The following is a 20,095-nucleotide window of genomic DNA, read 5'->3' on the forward strand; positions in this document are numbered from 1 at the left end:
CATGTAAAAGGGGGTCCAAATGGCGCGGTTTTGCCATTATGTTGTCACGTTCACCATGAGCCTACACTACGCACAATATTACAAGGCAAACACGACTGAGGGAATATGGGGCGCAGGCACTGGCTGTGTTTACGTTGCAGTTACGCCGCTAGTCAAAGCAGGGAACATTCCTTTCCTACACAGAGCGAACACATAAGGTTGGTAGGTGCATATGTCGTGCGATTGGCGGTCTCTTTCCTGTTGTCCTGCTTACTCGTAACTTAGGCTTAAAAGAGAGATGGGAAGGAAAGGGGGTAATTGTAGAAGACATTAGGTCTAATGTTTTAAGTGGAAGGATATTGCAGGCTAAGGGCTCCATTGAGGATCAGAATTCAGGAGAAGTGTCTGTGAGAAATCGGTACGAGTCACTGAAGGTAGAACAACCGAGGGAAGATGAAGAACAGGGAACTGTTGCTGAGACGTGTGGAAGTAGGAGAAAGGGAAGATGTAGGAAAGATAAATGTGGAGTAGTGGATAGGAAAAGAGAGGTTGAACTGGGTCATAGGCTTGAGAAGAGGGAGGAGGATGTAGTTTCTGCAGCTGTCAGGAAAGAGAGGGCTGACCAGGAGGGGAGAGGATCATGTGAGGTTGAGTCTCTGGTCATAGGGGATTCCATCGTTAGACACGTTGGGAAAGTGTGTGGAGGAAAGTGTACCAGGGGAAAGTGTTATCCAGGAATTCGGTTAAGGCAGATGTTGGGGAAAGTAGAAGAGAAGGAGGAAGGAAAGGATAAAGTGGCAGTGTATCACGTTGGTACTAACAACGTGAGACAAGCAGGTATAAGAACAAACATAGTTGGGGATGTGTGGGACCTGGTAAATGCAGCACGTGTGAAGTTTAAGGAAGCGGAGATTGTTATCAGTGAAATACCGTGTAGGAGGGTTACTGACTGGAAAGTGATTGGGGATTTAAATGAGAATATGGAGTGGGTATGTGGGAAACTGGGAGTGAGATTTGTAGATCCTAATGGGTGTGTAGGGGATAGGGATCTGCCCTCAGATGGTCTTCACTTAAACAGCAGTGGTAAATATAAGTTAGGAAATTTGTTTAGAAGTGTTATAGGGAGGTAAATTCAGGGAAACGCGTTGGCCTGGGCAGCAGTGTGAAGGTACAACAGGGAACTGGAAATCAAGTAGGGATGACATAAAAATGTTAGTGCTCAACTGCAGAAGTATTGTAAAGAAGGGAATAGAATTAAGTAATTTAATAGATATACAATTACCAGATATTGTAATAGGAGCTTAATCATGGCTGAGAAATGATATAATGGATGTAGAAATTTTCTCACGGAACTAGAGGGTGTATCGTAGAGACAGAATAGGAATGGTAGGAGGGGGAGAATTCATTCTGATGAAAGAAGAGTTTGTAAGGTACGAAAAAGTTAAAGATGACACACAAGAAATTCTAGGGGTAAGGCTCATCTCTAAAGATAGTAGGCAATTTGATGTCTTCGGATTGTACAGACCAGGAAAGTGAAGTGAAGACGCTGATTCAGAATTATTTGATAAGATAATCAGCTATGTGGGAAACGATAAGGAAAGGATCGTGATTGTGGCGGGTGATCTCAATTTACCAAATGTCATTTGGGAAGTATATGCGAACGACAGGAAGCATGACCAACAAGTGGCAAATAAGTTCATATGGGAAGGGCATCTGATTCAGAAAGTGATGGAACCAACAAGAGGGAAGAATATTCGGTATGTGGTGCTGGTGAAACCAGATGAGCTCTATAGAGTAACCAAAATAAGAGATGCTATTAGTGGTCAAGAAACATTTACTGCCGTAGTTAAAATAAATGTGATAGAAAGGAAGGTCTCAAAAGTATGACTAACAGGTAGTACCGCATGGTTAAGAAAACAGGCAGGAAGGAGTTTAAAAATATAAAAATAATCGGTGCAAAGCGGTAAATAAAAATGGTAAACAGATTCTGGGATGGGTTTAAAGCAGTTGTTGAGGACTGTGAAAATAGGTTTGTACTTTTAATGTTGGTAAGGAATGGTGAAGATGCACCATATTATAACAGAGAAGTAAAGACACTAAGAAGGAGGTGAAGGTTGGAAAGAAATAGTGTTAGAAATGGCTGTGGAAGTAAGGAGAAATTGAAGGAACTTACTAGGAAAATGAATCTAGAAAAGAAGTCAGCTAAGGATAACATGATGGCAAGCATAACTGGCAGCCGTACAAATTTTAGTGAAAAATGGTAGAGTACCTATAGGTACTTTAAGGCAGAAATAGGTTCCAGGAAGGATATTCCAGGAATCATCAATGAACAAGGGGAGTGTGTATGCGAGGATCTTCAGAAGGCTTAAGTATTCAGTCAGCAGTATGTAAAGATTGTTAGTTACAAGGATAATGTCCAGCTAGAGGAGGTAACTAATACTCAAAAAGTATGAAAATTTTCTTACGGCAGCATTGACATTTACAGTAATATACAAAAGTTGAAAACTAGAAAAGCAGCTGGAATTGATAAGGTTCCTTGAAATGTACTAAAGACAATGGGTTGGGATATAGTACCATATCTGAAGCACTTATTTGATTATTGTTTGCATGAAGGAACTATACCAAATGAATGGAGATTTGCTATAGTAGCCCCTGCTAAAGCGAGTTATACATGGTATGTGGTAGTCCATGATATTTACCCAATACGAATGTCTGATTCGGACGCCTGCTCATATTGTGCTCAAGGTGACTCAATACTTCAAAAACTGACTTCTTGTCTGAGGGTCAGACCGGTGTATATGTAAACAAAACATTTCTTCAACAACTGAAATTCACAATCAATAGAGAAGACGAATTCATAAGACCAGATTACATCCTAACCCACGGACAAAACACAATTCTACACTCCGGTTAATTGGACACTCTGTCCATTTTAATATGATTACTGATGGACAGCTGGACAAAGTTTATATTACACTAACATTACACCGACGTCATCCTCGTAAGCAGCTAGCACAATCTTTGCACTTCCTTGTGTTATTCCTCTTATTATCTTATGCAGTTTGCAAATGACAGGATTTATGGCGAAGGTAAACAGCACCATCGAAGTCGGACATCCGTGTTTTACTGACCTGTTAATGGGAATGGTTTTTGTGTGAAAGCCATTAATTTGCAAAGTTGCAAATACGTTTGTGTATAGACACTGGATGTTAGAGATAAATGTGAGACCATGCCATTTTAAACATTTTAGCAGATACTGATGATTCACACTGTCAAATGAACGCTGATAGTCTACGGACACTTGTAAGCTCTGTGAATGAGTGCGTTCCGTTGACGCCACGTAATCACGTATCGAACAGGTAACATCAAAAATTGTTCGTCCAGGCACTCCGCAGTGTTGTGCAGGGTGAATGATGGAGGATAATAATGGTCGTAACCTTTTGAGGAGAATTCTGGCTAATATTTTGTAGTCGCAATTTAGGAGAGTGATTGGGCGATAGTCATTGACAGTGGAAGCTGTAGAGATCTTCTTTATCAGTACAAGAATCCCTTGACGATGTGATTCACAAAGTTGTTTTCTCTGTAAAACAGTGTTCAGGACGCACGTGAGTTCTTCACCAATTATCGGCCAGCAGGTAGAGTATAATTCCTGAGGTATTCCATCAATCCCAGGTGATTTTGAGCACTTCCCTTGAAGTATCGCTTTTAATACCTCCTCTTTGGTTATGGGTCCTTCGAGGCTTGAGTTATCTTCTTCTCTGAGCAGCGGAGGCTTACAGTCAGCATAAAATTAATGTAATTGTCTTGTGTTGGCTCGGCATCAAACAGTTGTCGATAAAATGAATCAAAAGCCCTACTTATAGTCGGTTGCGTCGTGTATTCTTGTCCTTCTGGATCTTGAACTTTCAATATGAGAGATGATCTGCGGTTCTTGAAGTCCTTCATTAACTGATAAAGTGTGATCCGTTCATTTTCGATTGGTTCATTGACTCGACTGCGTATTGTGTATCCCTGCAGTCGTTGATGATATGCAGAAAGTATGTGTGCTTTATAGCGGCTTATTTTACTTCTCTCTGGTGATGGCTGGTAGATTTCTTGTAAGTAATAAATACATCTAAAATAAAGGTTTATTAGACGTTCTTCGTCTTGATAAAGTTCGTAAAATTTTCGCTTAAATAAATATTTAATTTGCGGTTTTACATGCCGATCCCACCAATCAGCACAATCTTGATATCTAATCTATCTTTTACTTCATTCTGACCAAAGCAATTTCAGCTCTTCAGGGATACTAGTATTCTGAAGACGGGTTTCATTCCTCTTCCAGTAAGAGCGTCCTCTAGGTATAAAACTTATATTTAATCTTATACGTAGGATAACAGCTGCATGATCAGAAAATGTGACTGGTACTACATCTACACGACTTATTTCATTAGCTAAATTTTGAGGAACATAAAACTGATCCGGTCTCGTTGTTGAATTTGAAGAATAAAGGTTTGTAACTAAAGTCTGTAAACTCCTGCTCGGCTTAAAGGGACCTGTACAGTCTACTGCACGCAGTACACAGTTCAAATCACCCCCATCACACAATGCTTATGCATGGAGTGAAGTAAATATGTTAAGTCTGATTGAAATAATGTGTTCCATTCCTGATGGTGCATTAACATTGTAAAACAGGTAATCATGAGATCTGTCACTCAGTCCACGACCAGAGGGAATCTTCTCTATTCATTGCACTTCAATACCTGACTTAGTAATGATAGCAGTACCTAGGTCATCACTTCCAGTGTTTACATAGGCATTGTAGTTTAATTCCGAAGAAAAGTCATTGACCGAGACCTCCTATAGCATTACAAGTTCTACATCATGACACTGTAGAATTTTCAGTAGAGCATGCATTTTAGTTGGTGATAAATTATTGTTGAAGTTGACTGTCTCCGCTGTTAGTGTGAGAGCCATGACACTACAACAGAGAGAAAAATAGAATGCGGTCCACATATCGATATACTTTCAAACTATTTCTTCGTAGTCGGGAGAGGTAATCCTTGCTTACTGGTCCCTATCTTATACGGATGGTTTCGTTGCTTACTAGCTAACTTGCCTACTTTTTGCTGACCGGAGTTACATTTTCTTACTTCAAGCTTCTGCTACTGGGTTCTCCCTCCGCAACACTTCCTCCCCTTGGTCAATCTGACTGTGCCAGGATCCGAGAGTGGGAGGATTCTTTTCGGTGTTCACAGAACTAATCATATCAGACGAAGATAAAGTACTTTCCGCTTCAGACCTTGTCAAAGTTTGAAGAGTGATGGCCATTGAATCAAGTTGTTCTTACTGTCTCTGCTTGTTTGTGACCGCTTTACTTTCTTCTATGGTTCCTTGATCTGATACGTGCATGTCCTTGGTATCTTATGATTCTTATGCTGATATGGTATCTGAGTCTGAATTGTCATATGAATCCAATGCAAGTTGGTCCCCTGCAGGTGCGTTAGATATGTTCTTTGAACTGGCGTTTAACACTGGTGTGTTTACTATGTCCATGTGTCCTAACTTATTGTCATGACTTGTGCCAGGTGTTGTAGGGTTGACATTGCTATCTATGCTACTTTCCACTGCACCGTTCGCTACCCTGCTCTGTACGGACGTTGGTTTGTATACCTCCGTCAGAGCGGGTTCTGTATCTGACCGTGGGCTGTCAAAAGAGGGAGGTTTGAATAGATCGCTCAATGTGAAGCGTGATGTAGATGCCGTCATTGTTTTGGTATTAGTAAATCTAGTGGGACAATTAGTCCGAATATGAGAAGAACTTCCACACGAAAAACAGTGTTGCTCCTGTCCGCGATAGGATGCATATGCCTCATAACTCGCTACATTGAGGGTTGAAGGAACAGGCTTTTCAGTTGACAACTGAACTACCCTTATTCCTTTATCGACTTGATAGCGGTATCCAATTAACCACTTCTCGTTTGCTATCTGTTGTATTTGCCATAATTCTGCAGAACGTACTGTACCCACTCGTTCGGTAGTTCCGTTGGTATATTCATTATTCGTACAGTGGTAAGTTCTATTCCACCGCGCATGATTGTAACTGTCACTGAATCGCCATTCATTAATGTAAGAGAATTTGTACCTCTAAACGAATGTAAGTACTTCTGGTAGCTTCTGTCATTATTAAATTTGAGATAGGCTGCATTCTGTTTTCCAACTAATTGAATTGTTTGTAGTTCATCATCACATACCTTTAGAACGTCTTCTATCCACTGGTGAACTTCGTGGGCTGTTGGTCTCTGTTGCTCCTTGCCGAATACAGCTTTCAGTGTGTTTTGCCGTGTAATTTTGGATGCCATTCTGCCTAACTGTACTCGTTCAATAACTTCGTTTTCAAATAAACAAACTCTCACACTACCGTCCTCGTCAAGTTAGCAGCGGACCGGCCAGATAACCTGCTTGGCAGGGTGTACAAGCAAGACTTGAGTATTCGTACATAATGTGACACAAATGTTAAATAAATAAATAAATAAATAAATAAATAAATAAATAAATAAATAAATAAATAAATAAATAAATAAATAAATAAATAAATAAAAAATAAGTAAATAAATAAATATACCAGGTGTATGCATAACTCTTTTCCGGTTTGATTAAGTGATTTGTCCCTTTAATTTCGTTCACCGTTCCTTTTTGTCAGTTACATCGGTGAAATGCACTCACACGTAAAACTAACTGCAGTTTATACGTGTGGCCAAATGTACAGGTACTTATTTGAAATATTGCGAACATATGACAACGATCTTGCTTTTCCTGTTTACTGATGTATGAAGGCGTACTGGCTTCCAGTACGCTTGCGTCTGTTTCGATTGCCAGCTCTGTGAATGAGAACTGAGAATCTGGATGAGTGGAAGTCCCACTCTACAAGTGATTCTTATGACTTGTACATTTAAATCCCTAAGACAATGATGGGATATTTACTAACATACAAGTCTCGGCCATTTTCTTCCCAGTCCTCACTATACTTGGTAATAAATCAGCAACGTTTCGCAGACAAGTTACATTTGAAGAAAGTACAGAGATTTCCCAACTACAGTATTCAAACCCCTGAAATGAAGCAACAACAAGGGATCATTATTTGAATCCTTCGGTCGACTCCCATCAAGTTGTTGAAATTTATTTTATGATCACGTGAGAGCCTCTGAGGCACGAAGTGTACAGCGAGTCGGAAGTGGATCGTGGAACTGTTCTGAATTCCTAAGAACTACTTCGGCTTGTTATCTTTCATTCCAGGAACACTAGGTTCGTTATAATTTCTACGAAACGCCATCGCAGTTCCCGTGAATAATCCTCTTTCGTTTATTGATCCCAAATGGAAGAGTAATGAACGACATTTATAATGTATTATCTTAGAATTACACGTGCAAGATAGAAGCTGTCAGATACCTGTGTAGTAACTCAAACGAGGGATTAAAACACCATAAGCATGTTAATTACTTAATAATTTGAGTTATCTGGTGGCTGCTTAAAGACGAGGAGGAGTCTCTCCGCGATTTGTAGAAAGTCTTCTCTCTTGGAGTTGGTATCTGATGTGGATTAGGCCCGGTTTTACGGCCAGGTGCCCTATGTGGCGTGTCTTCGCGGTGGTTGGTAGTTTGATGTCTTGAATATAGCTGAAGAGAAAATAAATCAGACGAACACAAAATACCAAGTTCTGTGACCAGACGAATTACCCACACGTAGTTAAAATTCTGGCTGGTCGCGAATCGAACATAGGGCCCGCTATACTGAAGCCCGTTACGCCGACCATTCAGCCAGAGAGCTAATCGTGATTTGTACAAGGTCTATTATTATTACTATTATTATTATTATTATTATTATTATTATTATTATTATTATTATTATTATTCCACCACTGTGGTGAAGTGGTTAGTGTGTTTAGCTTCCACCCCTGGAGGCTCAGGTTCGATTCCTGGGTCTGCCACGAAATTTGAAATGCGGTATGAGGGCTGGAACCGCGTCCACTCAGCCTCGGGAGGTCAACGACTAGAAGGGGGCGGAGGGGTGGTTGGATACCCTCCTCAGCCATCCTCGAACTGGGTGTCAGTGGTTTCCCACTTCTTCTATAGGCAAATGCCGGGATTGTACCCAACTGAAGGCCGCGGCCGCTTCTATCCCTTATCCTTGTATATCCCTTCCAATCTTCCTATAACCCTACAAGGTCCTGTTCAGCATACAGGTGAGACGCCTCGGCGAGGCACTGGTCCCCTTTCCCAGTTGTATCTCCCGACCCAAAGTTTCACGCTCTAGGAAACTGCCCTTGCGGCTGAGTCCGAGGTTAGAACCAACTACGGAGGGTAAACGGATTAAGAATAGGAAGAAGAAGATTATTAATATCGGCCGGTCCCGTGGTGTACGGGTAGCCTTCCTGCCTCTTACCCGGAGACCCCAGGTTCGATTCTCAGCCAGATCAGAGATTTTTACCAGTATCTGAGGGCTCGTTCGAGGTCTATTCAGCCTACGTGATTACAGTTGAGGATCTATCTGACGGTGAGTCTGCGGCCCCTGTCTAGAAAGCCAAAACTGACGACCGAGATGATTCGCCGTACTGTCCCCTTCAAATTTGGTGATCTTGAGAATATTTACAACAAGTTAATATTAAAAGTTTTATTGACCGCTGGGAGCTGTATTTGTCATTTGAGAAGCAGTCAGCGAGCAAAGAACCAGATTTTTCTTCATACAGAGGGGCGATGTATTGATCCACGTTTGACCAGGGCAAGGTAAATCACGTGACGAGCCCGTGTGCTAACCTGCCACGCGCGAACGGCCTGACTGCCAGCAAGCTTCTCGAACAGTCAGAGCCAATTATAAGAGACCTCGGGAACCAATAATCGTCTTCGAAAAGTACACGCCTCCCAAGCCAAAGATATAAAAAGCCATGTTCTATGTAAAGCACTCCCTACTCTACTTTACTCTACTCTGCGCTACTCTACTCGACTCTGATCTACGTTACTCTGGTGTTCGTCGTGACCACGTGGGAGAGAACTTTGCCGTACGAGCAGACGCCCGTTCTGCCGGATTTAGTGGAAATTATTTACTAACTCTTATGGAGTAAATTCCAACCTAGAAAATCCAAGTTAAGTGTAATTATCCAGGAGATCATTCAGTAACTCTGCGTGTGTGTGTGTATGCATATCTTAATATTTGTCGTCTCAGTTACAGCTTACACTTCTGGAAAGCGACAGAAGTCATCCCGGAGATCGCAATGCACATCAAGATGAATAATTCTTCGACAATATACACCTTAACTCCATCGTGGGAAGTCTACTGCCGTGTCTCCATGCCTTTCTAAGTATGTGAGGCGTATCTGGTCAAGAGAAGGTGACTGACCGGGGAAATGCTGGAATAACTGACTACAACCTGGGATCGAACCTCATCTAAAACTTGAGTACCATTTAAAAGTTTCTTTCTTTCTCATCTTTATAAAGCTAGAAGGTCTTGCTTCTTTAAATCGTAGATCTATTAGTTTCGTAGTAGATAGAAGCATTTCATTTTTCCATTTCTTGAGGTGTCATGGTAGTCGAGTATCATGTGTGTGACTGAAATTTGGAACCTATTAGATTAGATGTGTAGTCTGCCTTTGAGTGAATTCCCATGTATATGAGTTAGATATATCTAAAAATCACTGACCACGCGATAAACTGTATTTATTTGCCTGTGATATTGAAATTAATCGGATTTGAATTTACGTGTACAATTTGTGAAATGGGATCGAACGTAGTGTCATTTTTAGATCACTTGTATTCTTTAGGATTGACTCATCTAATTTTACGATATTTCATGAGGATTGATAGATATAATAATCACTTGAGTAATAATAAAATCAAATAAAGATTGGGTAAAAATGGAATTAAACGGTCGTGAGCTATAACTTATCTTAGATTCCTTATATGTGAGATTTAATGTGCCTGGAATACGGAAATCCTGCGGGGTGTTTATTATGTAATTGATTAATTGGAGAATTTATTTGTGATGATTGACTTGTTCTTGTGTCTTTGGGAGCACAATGGAATTCATTGTAAGCGGAGCACGTGTTGTGTATGTATTTCACGGATAGGGAATAATAATAATGCGATTGAGGCTCACGAATGCGATATTTGCGACTTGCTGTTTCCACTACAGCATTCCTGTATACCACCCATTCTCTTTCTATATCCTGAACCTGGTTACTGTCTACTCTTCGAAACTTCTCACCAATCATATCCATGTGCTTCTGTCTAATTTCCACGTTCTGGAGATTTTCTACCCTTACTCGTTTGCCGACAGATTTCACTTTCTCTACCCTAGGCCAAGAGGTACTTAGTTCACTACAGATCAGCTAGTCTCTTGTATAATCGAAGAAAGCCCGGAAAACTCGTACATTCACAGCAGACTTCCTGAATTCGAAGTCGGTTATGATATAGCCTATTATGGATCAGGTAACCCTAGACTCCCATGTGTAACGGTGAATAGCCTTATGCCTGAAGAATGTACTCGGAACTGTTAAACCCATAATAGCACAGAAGTGCAGCAAACTCTTCCCATTCCAATTAGCCTCCATATCTTACCCACATTTACCAATGACCCTTTCGTATCCTTTAGTTCTCTTTCCAACTCTCGCTGTGAAATCCTTCATTAGCACTATCCTATTCTTGCTTTTGACCATGACTACGATGTCACTCCATGCTTCATTATACGTTTCAACTTCGTCCTCATCTACACCCTCACATGGTGAATGGACTGAGACAATTGTCTTCCTTATTTCTCCAACTGTAAAATCTACAAACATTTTTCTCTCAGGAATAGAACCAGCTTTTGTGTGTTTTTTCTCTCATTTACGAGCCTAACAGAAACTGTGTTGCGTGCAATTTTATTACTAATAAACAGCCCTACCCCATACTCTGCCCTTCCCTTTCTAACACCTGTCAAGTACACTATATATAACCTCCTATCTCTTCCTCGTTATCTCCTCTTATCCGAATATCACCTACTCTTAGCACATCCAGATGCATCCTCTTTGCTAATTCAGCCAGTTCTACTATCTTTTATACACAGGCCCCATTAACATTGATAGCTCTCCATCGAATTCGTCTTTTTTGCCAAGTTGTATCTAAGGAATCCCTCGCCTGTTGAATGGGAGTGGGACTCCGTTACTCCTATAGGTCCGACTATAGGTCGGAGGCTTGCATAAAATATTCTGAGCTCGGTAAATTCATGTAGAAGGATGCTACCCTACTTGCTGAGAGTCCGAGTGAGGATCTTTCCTCAAGCTTTTTAGAGGCCACCGGTGGATTGTATAGTCTTAGCTGTGTTAGCACAAAGGGGGCCATGACTCAGAATATGTTCGAGGTGCCGACTCTCTTTCCATAGCAACAGGTATGTTGACTCTCAGGACCATTTACTAAGCCACTCAGCCGTTGCCCATGGCGATAAAAAATAGGAGAATTAAGACGTTTGGGTAGTCAGTATAATGTTTACAAATATTATATTATGAAAAGATCTGATCTTGTTATTGCAATATCAGGAAAAATGAGAGAACCACAACAAATAGAACAACAGGAACATCCGAAAGTTCTAGAATTATATTATAACTGTGTAAACAATATCAAATTAAATAATAGATGTTATATCTGTGATCGAAATGTAATAACAGTAAGCATAATACAAAATCGTACAGCGTAAATCGTTGTAAAAATTTATTAAATTTAATCGAAGATCTTACTAAAAGAAATGAAATTGAACGACTATTTTTAACATTTATTAACAATTATGCTTTTAAATCAGTACCCTATACATTTTTTATTAGAAAGATCGCTGATTGTTAAAATAGTGAATAATATTGAAATTAGGGAAACTAAAAAATGCTAAAGTATAAAATGATTTTGTAGATAAAATCGTAATGGAAAGACGATTTCATGAAATACTTTTGAGACAGATCGGACAAGTTAGCCAGATGTAACAGATTGCAGGATGAATAAAATTTCATTCCTAATAAATGGATAACGAAGTAGAATAATGTCAGATCTGTGGAAACTCCAATGTATTAGAGAATCGATGTTATAATTGTTATCCACCGAATATAAAAAATATAACTATAGACAGAAACGTTTCCATATGTACTTATTAGAGTTAGTAGATTATCCTTATGTTAGAATAAAAATTGAAAAAATTGACATTTTTGCTGATACTTACAGAAAAAAGCTTTACCATGTAAGTTTTTATTCCAAAGATAGCTGATTTATTCAATATTATGCATAATATTAGTGTTATTAACTTTCAGAGGTATATTAATTTATGGAGTGGTTTTATAGATAAAACCTTTAGAGATATTTGAAATGAAAAACCGATTAAGGAATAATTTTGAATCAGTTTAAGATGTAAAATATTAATGTATTAAAAATTTAAAAAATATTTTTTTAAATTTTATAATCGAAAATTTTTCGGGATTTTAAAAAGTGTGTTCCTAATAAATGAACGTTGAAATGAGAAATAAAACGGTTAAAGGAAAGTACTCTCAACTTATGGATGTTGATTTGATTATAATCATAATACACAAATTCACTTTAGAAAACAATACAATTGATACAGAACTAAATGAAGAATATGAAAAACATGAAAAAATTTATCTTATATTTGCGAAAGCTGATTTGATCGAATTCATAGATTCATAGATAAAATTGAAAAAAACCTTCATTTTGGAATAGTAATAATGAGCAATGTCATTTAAAATTTAATAAAGAACAACGCAGATTATAATTTCAGTAATAGAAGTATAAACATTTATAGAAAGTGTGCGGCATTTGAATCAAGAATACAAACATTTGAAATTAATATTTTCGGTAATATTGTAGAACCAGGATAATTTAAAATCAAATTAAAGATATTGTCATTAATAAAATTTAAAATCTATTTATGCCAGAAGAAGCTTCGAAAGGAAATATTAGATTTTATTGTAGTTTTATACGACAAGAAGAAATAAAAGATTTTAAATTTAAAACAAAAACGGAGGTATATTAGAAAGAACTGATTTAGAAGAACATTACGAAAGATGTATAGATAAATTACTATTGGAAATGCAAGGATTTCATGGAAGAAAATCTGAGTGGGCTTTATATTCTATAAATACGTAATTTTGAATTATATATTAATAAGCATAATCCACTTTATGGTTCTTCCCATATTGATTTGCCTAAGAGAATTAAGAATAAGAAAGCTACAATTAATGTTAAAAATGAAGATCAAAAATATTTTCTATATGAAATAAAATCTTCTTTATTTCAACCAGAGTGGGTTGCGCAACCAAATATATATAAATAAATTTTCAGAATTTGACTAAATTTGTGAAAAACTATGAATCGGGTTTCCTGTAGAAATAAGACATATAAGTAAATTTGAGAAGGAATCAATATATAAACAATGTGTATATTTATGATGAAAATGATGATTATTTTGTATATCCCCTTCATCATACTAAAAATTAACAAGAATATTATCTTAATTTGCTTTTGAATAAAATGAAAACAACTCACATTATTGTTGGGTCAAAGATTTATCTACATTAGGTTCACATCAAACAAATGCGCATGAACATAGGATGTTCATTTGTGATAGGTGTTTACGATTTTATAATTCTCAAGGGAAATTACGGTAGATGAACATGAAAACGATTGTAAAGAACAAAAATAAATAACAATAAATATGCCTAAAATAGGAAAAGATATAAAATTTTAAAAATTTAATCACTCATTAAGAGTTCCGTTTTGAGTTAATGCTGATTTTGAGTGTTTATTAAAAGTATTAGTACTTGTTAACCAAATCCTGAAAATAAAAAACATAAGTCGATTTCTTTTAATTATTATATAAAATATGCTAATGGTGATTATAAAACTCCAGTTGAATATGTTGGTGAAGATGCTCCTAAAATTTGTAGAAATGTTTATAAAGGAATCACAAGGAATTTATGAAAGATATAAAAAATAAACCATTAATAATAACAGAAGAAAAATATTAAAATTCGTAAACGTGTTTTATCTGTAAAGAAGCGATTATATGGGGTGCGGGATCATGATCATTTAACAGAAAAATTTAGGAGAGCGGCCCACGAAAATTGTAATATTAATTATAAAAATAAATCTTTTCTACCTGCTTATTCACATCATTAACCAATTATGATGTACATTTATTCATAAGAGAATTAGGAATTGCTAAACATGATATCGATGCAATACCAAATAATGAAGAAAAAAATATATCGCTTAGTAAAAATTTATAAAATGGATTAACGTTACTATTCTTAGATATATTCCGTATGTATTGGTTCACTTCATTATTAATACTATTATTATTATTACCATATTCTCAATCTGTCATCTTAAACATTTTCACAAACCATTTTTTGCCTTCCATTTCACACACGTGTACCTCAAACCCATGTGATTTACATATATAGAAGATCGTAAATCGATAGGTAGTTATTAACATAACGATCACTCGCGCAACTATCTAGATCAATTGTTCGCACCTCAGAATCATCTCCTTCTAGATGTCAGCATTCTTAAAATTAAAAGACGGGTTGCTGTACACATGCATGAAAGTCGTGAAGCACTTGAATAATATATATTTGAAACATTGAGGAGGCCATCTCAGCTAATTGACTTGAAACGGATTATGAGGTCCTCTGATTTATCAACTACACCCTTACGAATGCTTCACCCAAACACAATATACTATGGGGCATTATACACTAATTCATGCAAAAATACACGTAATAAATACGTGATTAGCCCATAATCACAGAAGACAAAACAACAATAAAAATCAAACTAATGAGGAAACTTTACCCCATTGAAAACCGCATACTACGTCACGTACACGTTATCACAAATACCAAAATGCATGCTGAAAAATTATATTTACAATGTTAAGTTTGACACGTTACTGCGACGCTTGTGATTTTCATGCTTGGGAATATCACGGAATGTACATATCATTTGCCGTGTGTAACCATGCTGTCATCAGGTGTTACCCGTACGGATTTAGGCCTCCATCACTGACGCCTCGTTAGCAGATAGTCCTAGGTTCATCTTCTTCGGATTTGAATTCATGATGTCTTGATCTGCAGGCTCCTACTGTTATACGTTGTGTGTGCTCCTCGAATGGAGTAATGCAGGCACACCGGCGCGTTCTCGTAGAGTAGAATCCGGGGCTCGACGAGCACTTAGACACATGTGAACAAGGAAGGAACTAGTATTTGAAGCACTGTCTAAATGTCTTCGAATAACATGATAGAGATAGACCCACTCATAGATTCGAAAAGATTTTCTGAGTAGTGGTTGAAATTCCTGAAGAACACTAATTGATTCCCTTCTGTTAAAAAGCGACAGAGTTACTGGCTTATTTTATTCCCACGTGAGTGTCACTTGTTAATTTATAGAGCGTTTCCTAGCGAGTCCAACAGCTTTTACTTGTTAGGATTATCGGTCCCTAAACTGTACATGCCATAGTCCCGGTACAATAATTATTTGTACTCAATAGTCAAAAACTCATTACGTCATGACGATTACTGAAATATTACACTCACACCAGAAAAAGTAGGATTGTGTTAGGAACGTGTATCAGCCTACTGAAGACTAGACTTCCGTTTAACATAATGTCTAACAACACTGAATAGCACTGGATAGCAATAAGTAGCACTGGTAACACTGGGTCACAATGAATGACTGAGTTTGAGTAACGAACGAGTAACTAAGGACTGTTTCGGTATACTTTTTAGAAAATGCGGGTCGCCGACCATGGAAAGGGTAAGCTCCAGCCACAGGGCAAGCATTGGTCCACCAATAATGATCCCTCAAAGTCGTATGAATATTCAATTTGTAGATCTTGACTTCCACTTTCCGCTGATTTACTTTCATGTAAATCACATCCCTGAATCTCTAGTAATCTCACAAGCTTTCTCTTGGATATTACAGTATAGCACGAAGTAAGATGAGTTGGGGACTCCCCCATCTCTGTCAAGATAAGTGCTCCCGACATATGGTTCCCATTACGTACATCTGTCTCATGTGCGTCGTTACTAATACATTCGTTAAGTAATACATCTTCTTACTGTATTAAATATTGTAAATTGTGCTGATTTCAATGAGTCCTTACTTGTAAATTCCTAAGTCTTGCACCAAAAATGTGTTGTTATTACTATTATTACTTCTTGATGCGCGGCATTTGTGAGTTGGTATTCATGAATGTGCAGGGAAATCGCTAAGAATATCCAGTTCTCAAGTTATAACCCCGTAAATTTAACTCCGCCTCCTGATCTAGGCAGACTTTTAGTGTTTCTTTCCCGGTCGCTGGATACAGAGCGTAATTTCAATGTTTAGCTGTACTGAGAGCTCTATCCCTCAGTAGTAGTATAATGGGATGGTTCTGCGGCCACCACCACCACCACAGGCTCCCAGAGGCCTCCTCCACCACCACCACAGCCAGTGGTCTCCCACTGGAAATTTGAATTTGTAAACAAAGCCACGTGCTTTTTGACAGCTATCATCGACAACAACGCATCGCTAACCTCACTGCTGCCATCTTGACGGGCCTAAACCTCAGTAGTACCAACTTAACCTAACTAGCGCGAGATTTGAATAGGTAAACAAATCCACGTGTTTTTGACAGCCACATGCTTTTTGACAGACAATAACGCATCGCTAACCTCACTGCTGCCATCTTGACGGGCCTAAACCTCAGAAGAACCAACTTAACATAACTAGGGCGAGATCTGAATAGGTAAACAAATCCACGTGCTTTTTGACAGCTGTCATCCGCCATCTTTAAAATACAGAGCACCGTGCTGCCCTCTTTATCGCAGTAGCTGCAAATTCGTCACCTGTCATCGGGAGTGCTGCCATCTTGGCGGGCCTAAACATTAGTGCTACCAACTTAACCTCACTAGCGCGAGATTTGAATCGGTAAACGAATCCACGTGCTTTTCTGACAGCTGTCACCCGCCATCTTCAATCTATAGAGCACAGTGCTGCCCTCTTTAGCTACTTACCTTTGAAATGTTGTGGCGGATAATTTGAAAAATGCATTTTAACAGCAGCCATCTTTGAGCACCGTGCTGCCCTCTTTAGCTAGATACCTTTGAAATGTGGTGGCAGACAATTCCACGTGACAGCAGCCGTCTTTGAGCACAGTGCTGCCCTCTTTGTGGTGGCGGATAATTTGAAAAATGCTTTTTGACAGCAGCCATCTTTAATCCAGAGAGCACCGTGCTGCTATCTTGCGGGTAATTTTTACGTCAAAGCTGTCGTCCGCCATCTTGCATCACAAACCTCAGTGCTGAACTCTTTAGCTAGATACCTCTGAAATGTGGTGGCGGCAAATTCTATTTGCTCTTGTTTGGAAACAAAGCCACGTGCTTTTTTCTGACAAGCTGTCACCCGCCATCTTGCATCACAAACCTCAGTGCTGCACTCTGTAGCTAGATACCATCGAAATGTGGTGGTGGCAAATTCCACGTGCTCTTGTTTGGAAACAAAGCCACGTGCTTTTTTTCTGACAGCTGCCATCCGCCATCTTTAATCCACAGAGCACGGTGCTGCCCTCTTTATGACATGTAGTAGCGGGCAATTTGAAAAGTTCTGTTATCTGTCATCCGCCATCTTTAATCAAGAGAGCACCGTGCTGCTATCTTTAGCTAGATACCTTTGAAATGAGGTGGCGGCAAATTGAAAAATTCCACGTGCTCTTGTTTAGTAAACAAACTCGCGCGCTTTTGTCAGCTGTCATCCGCCGTCTTACACCGCAAACCTCAGTGCTACACTCTTTAGGTACATAACTTTAAAATATGGTGGCGGATAATTTAAAAAGAAAAAATCTACAGCAGCCATCTCTCGACGCTAATTGCACAAGATGGTGGCTATACATGACTCCTTAAAGGTGCTTATGCAAGATGGCCGCTATACATAGGTTCTTATGAGACACCCTTGGGATGCTTGCGCAAGATGGCGGTTATACAAGGCTCCTTATGAGACGTCCTAGGGATGCTTGCGCAAGATGGCGGACGCAAGATGGCGGCTATACACGACTCCTCATGACACGCCTTAACGGTGCTTGCGCAAGATGGCTGCTGCTCTTATGAAGAAGGCTAGCTTAGAGGCTAACGTGTCATGCTAGTTCGATTCATTAAATTTGGGGCTTAAATGCAAAATGTTAAATATCTCGAAAACGGTGCATCGTCGAGCAAAACGGACGAACTTTTTCTGCCCAGTACCACTGTTCGCAGTATAAGGAACATGATAGCATAAGAGAAACATAGTGTAATGATGAGATCAACGGTTCGGTTCCTACTTATGCCTTTTGGCATTCGCTCCGTTTTAGCTTGTATTGAAGCAAGTCTTCGTAACATGATCAGATCTAGCTATGGTAGAGAGTATGACGTGCCGTGCAAGTTCGATTCATTAAATTTGGGGCTTCAATGCAAAATGTCCAATATTTCGAAAACGGTGCATCGTAGAGCAAAACGGACAATTTTTTTCTACCTAATACCTAGGTTTGCAGTATCAGGAACAAGAAGAACATAGTCTAATGATGAGATCTACGGTTCGGTTCCTACTTAAGCCCTTTGGCATTGGCAACTATCTGATTCTACAAGATGCCGGCTATACATAGCTTCTTATGAGACAGCTTAAGAGCGCTTGCACAAGATGGCTGCTGTTCTTATGAGACTCCCTAGGGGTGCTTGCGCAAGGTAGCAGTGATAAGACGGTGACTATACACAGCTCCTTATGATGTGGTCTAGAGGTGCTCACACAAGATGGTGGCTGCTCTGATGAAGAAAGCTAGCTTTGCATCGTGCAGGTATCTTTACAGCACTAAAGCTCATACCTTTGAAATGTGGTGGCGGTTGATTTGAAAAATTCTACGTGCTTTTTTCTTAACAGCCGCTATCTTTTAACAATAGCGGCTATACATAAGCTGTTGAGGCTTCCTCTTATGTCAAGGCATAGCTCCATCGAACAAGTTTAAACCTGCATCGGGATACCTAGAGTAAGCACGTGCTGCAGTGATGACGTCATTATGCATACTTAGACTTGCAAATCACAAAAGAAGCATAACAAGACTAGAATCGAACACTGCACTCTACTCCGCTAACTTTATCATGTGATCGGAACATTGGTTGAAGTGTTTAGAACACTAAATAACTGATCAAGACTAAAATATCAAACTGTACCCGATACAACATGTGTTTAGAACATGTCAGGGGATAACTTTGTTCTAAGAAGATTAGATTACCGCACATTCCTTGTAGGGCCAATAGGCTAAAGGGCTAATGGGCAAAAGTGATAAAGGGCTAATTGGCAAAAGGGCTAAAGGGCTAATGCGCTAAAGGGCTAGGGTGCCTCTCCTCTCTTTATCCGGGCTTGAGACCTCTACAACTAGAGGCGGAGATAACACTCTAAGGAAGTGAAATGTTGGGAAATAATCGATACGAATATAGCTACTCGATCGACTATATACTACAGATGGATGACTTAGGTGAGGGTAAGCGCTTCCTTAATAATACCTGCACGACGTAATTCATGCTCTATTTCAAAAATATCTTCTTTGTACTGTGTGTAACCAGCATCAGGATAGGCTCTTAGCAATTGGAAACGTTTTACGAGTACGTTGGGATCTTTACAGTATCTTATATCTACATAGGGTAACAGAGGCTTGTTGTGAACTTTGAGTCTATATGCAGACAGTTGATGTGTAGGGACTTGTTTTGATGTAATACGTGCTTCAGCAGTAGCGTTTCTAGGTACAAACTTAACTTGTTTGGATAGCGATGAATCGTTGAAATTTCCTTCTTCTTTATATTGCATCTCTTCTTGAGATGTTTGCACTGCGACAGAACGTGTAGTAGGCTTAGGAAATGAAGTAAAATCGTCAAGCTGTAATGGCAATGAAACATTAAGGTTTTCTTCTTCTTCTTCTACTTTCCCTTTACTATTGTTTTGATCAACATCATTATCCTTATTATCATAATCATGATCTTGCCTCTCTTTACCTTGAAGTTTGTGCTTAGTAACAGAACTTGTACCAGGCCTAGACAACAAAAGAG

Source organism: Anabrus simplex, chromosome 2 (assembly GCF_040414725.1).
Source record: "Anabrus simplex isolate iqAnaSimp1 chromosome 2, ASM4041472v1, whole genome shotgun sequence".
NCBI lineage: Eukaryota > Metazoa > Arthropoda > Insecta > Orthoptera > Tettigoniidae > Anabrus > Anabrus simplex.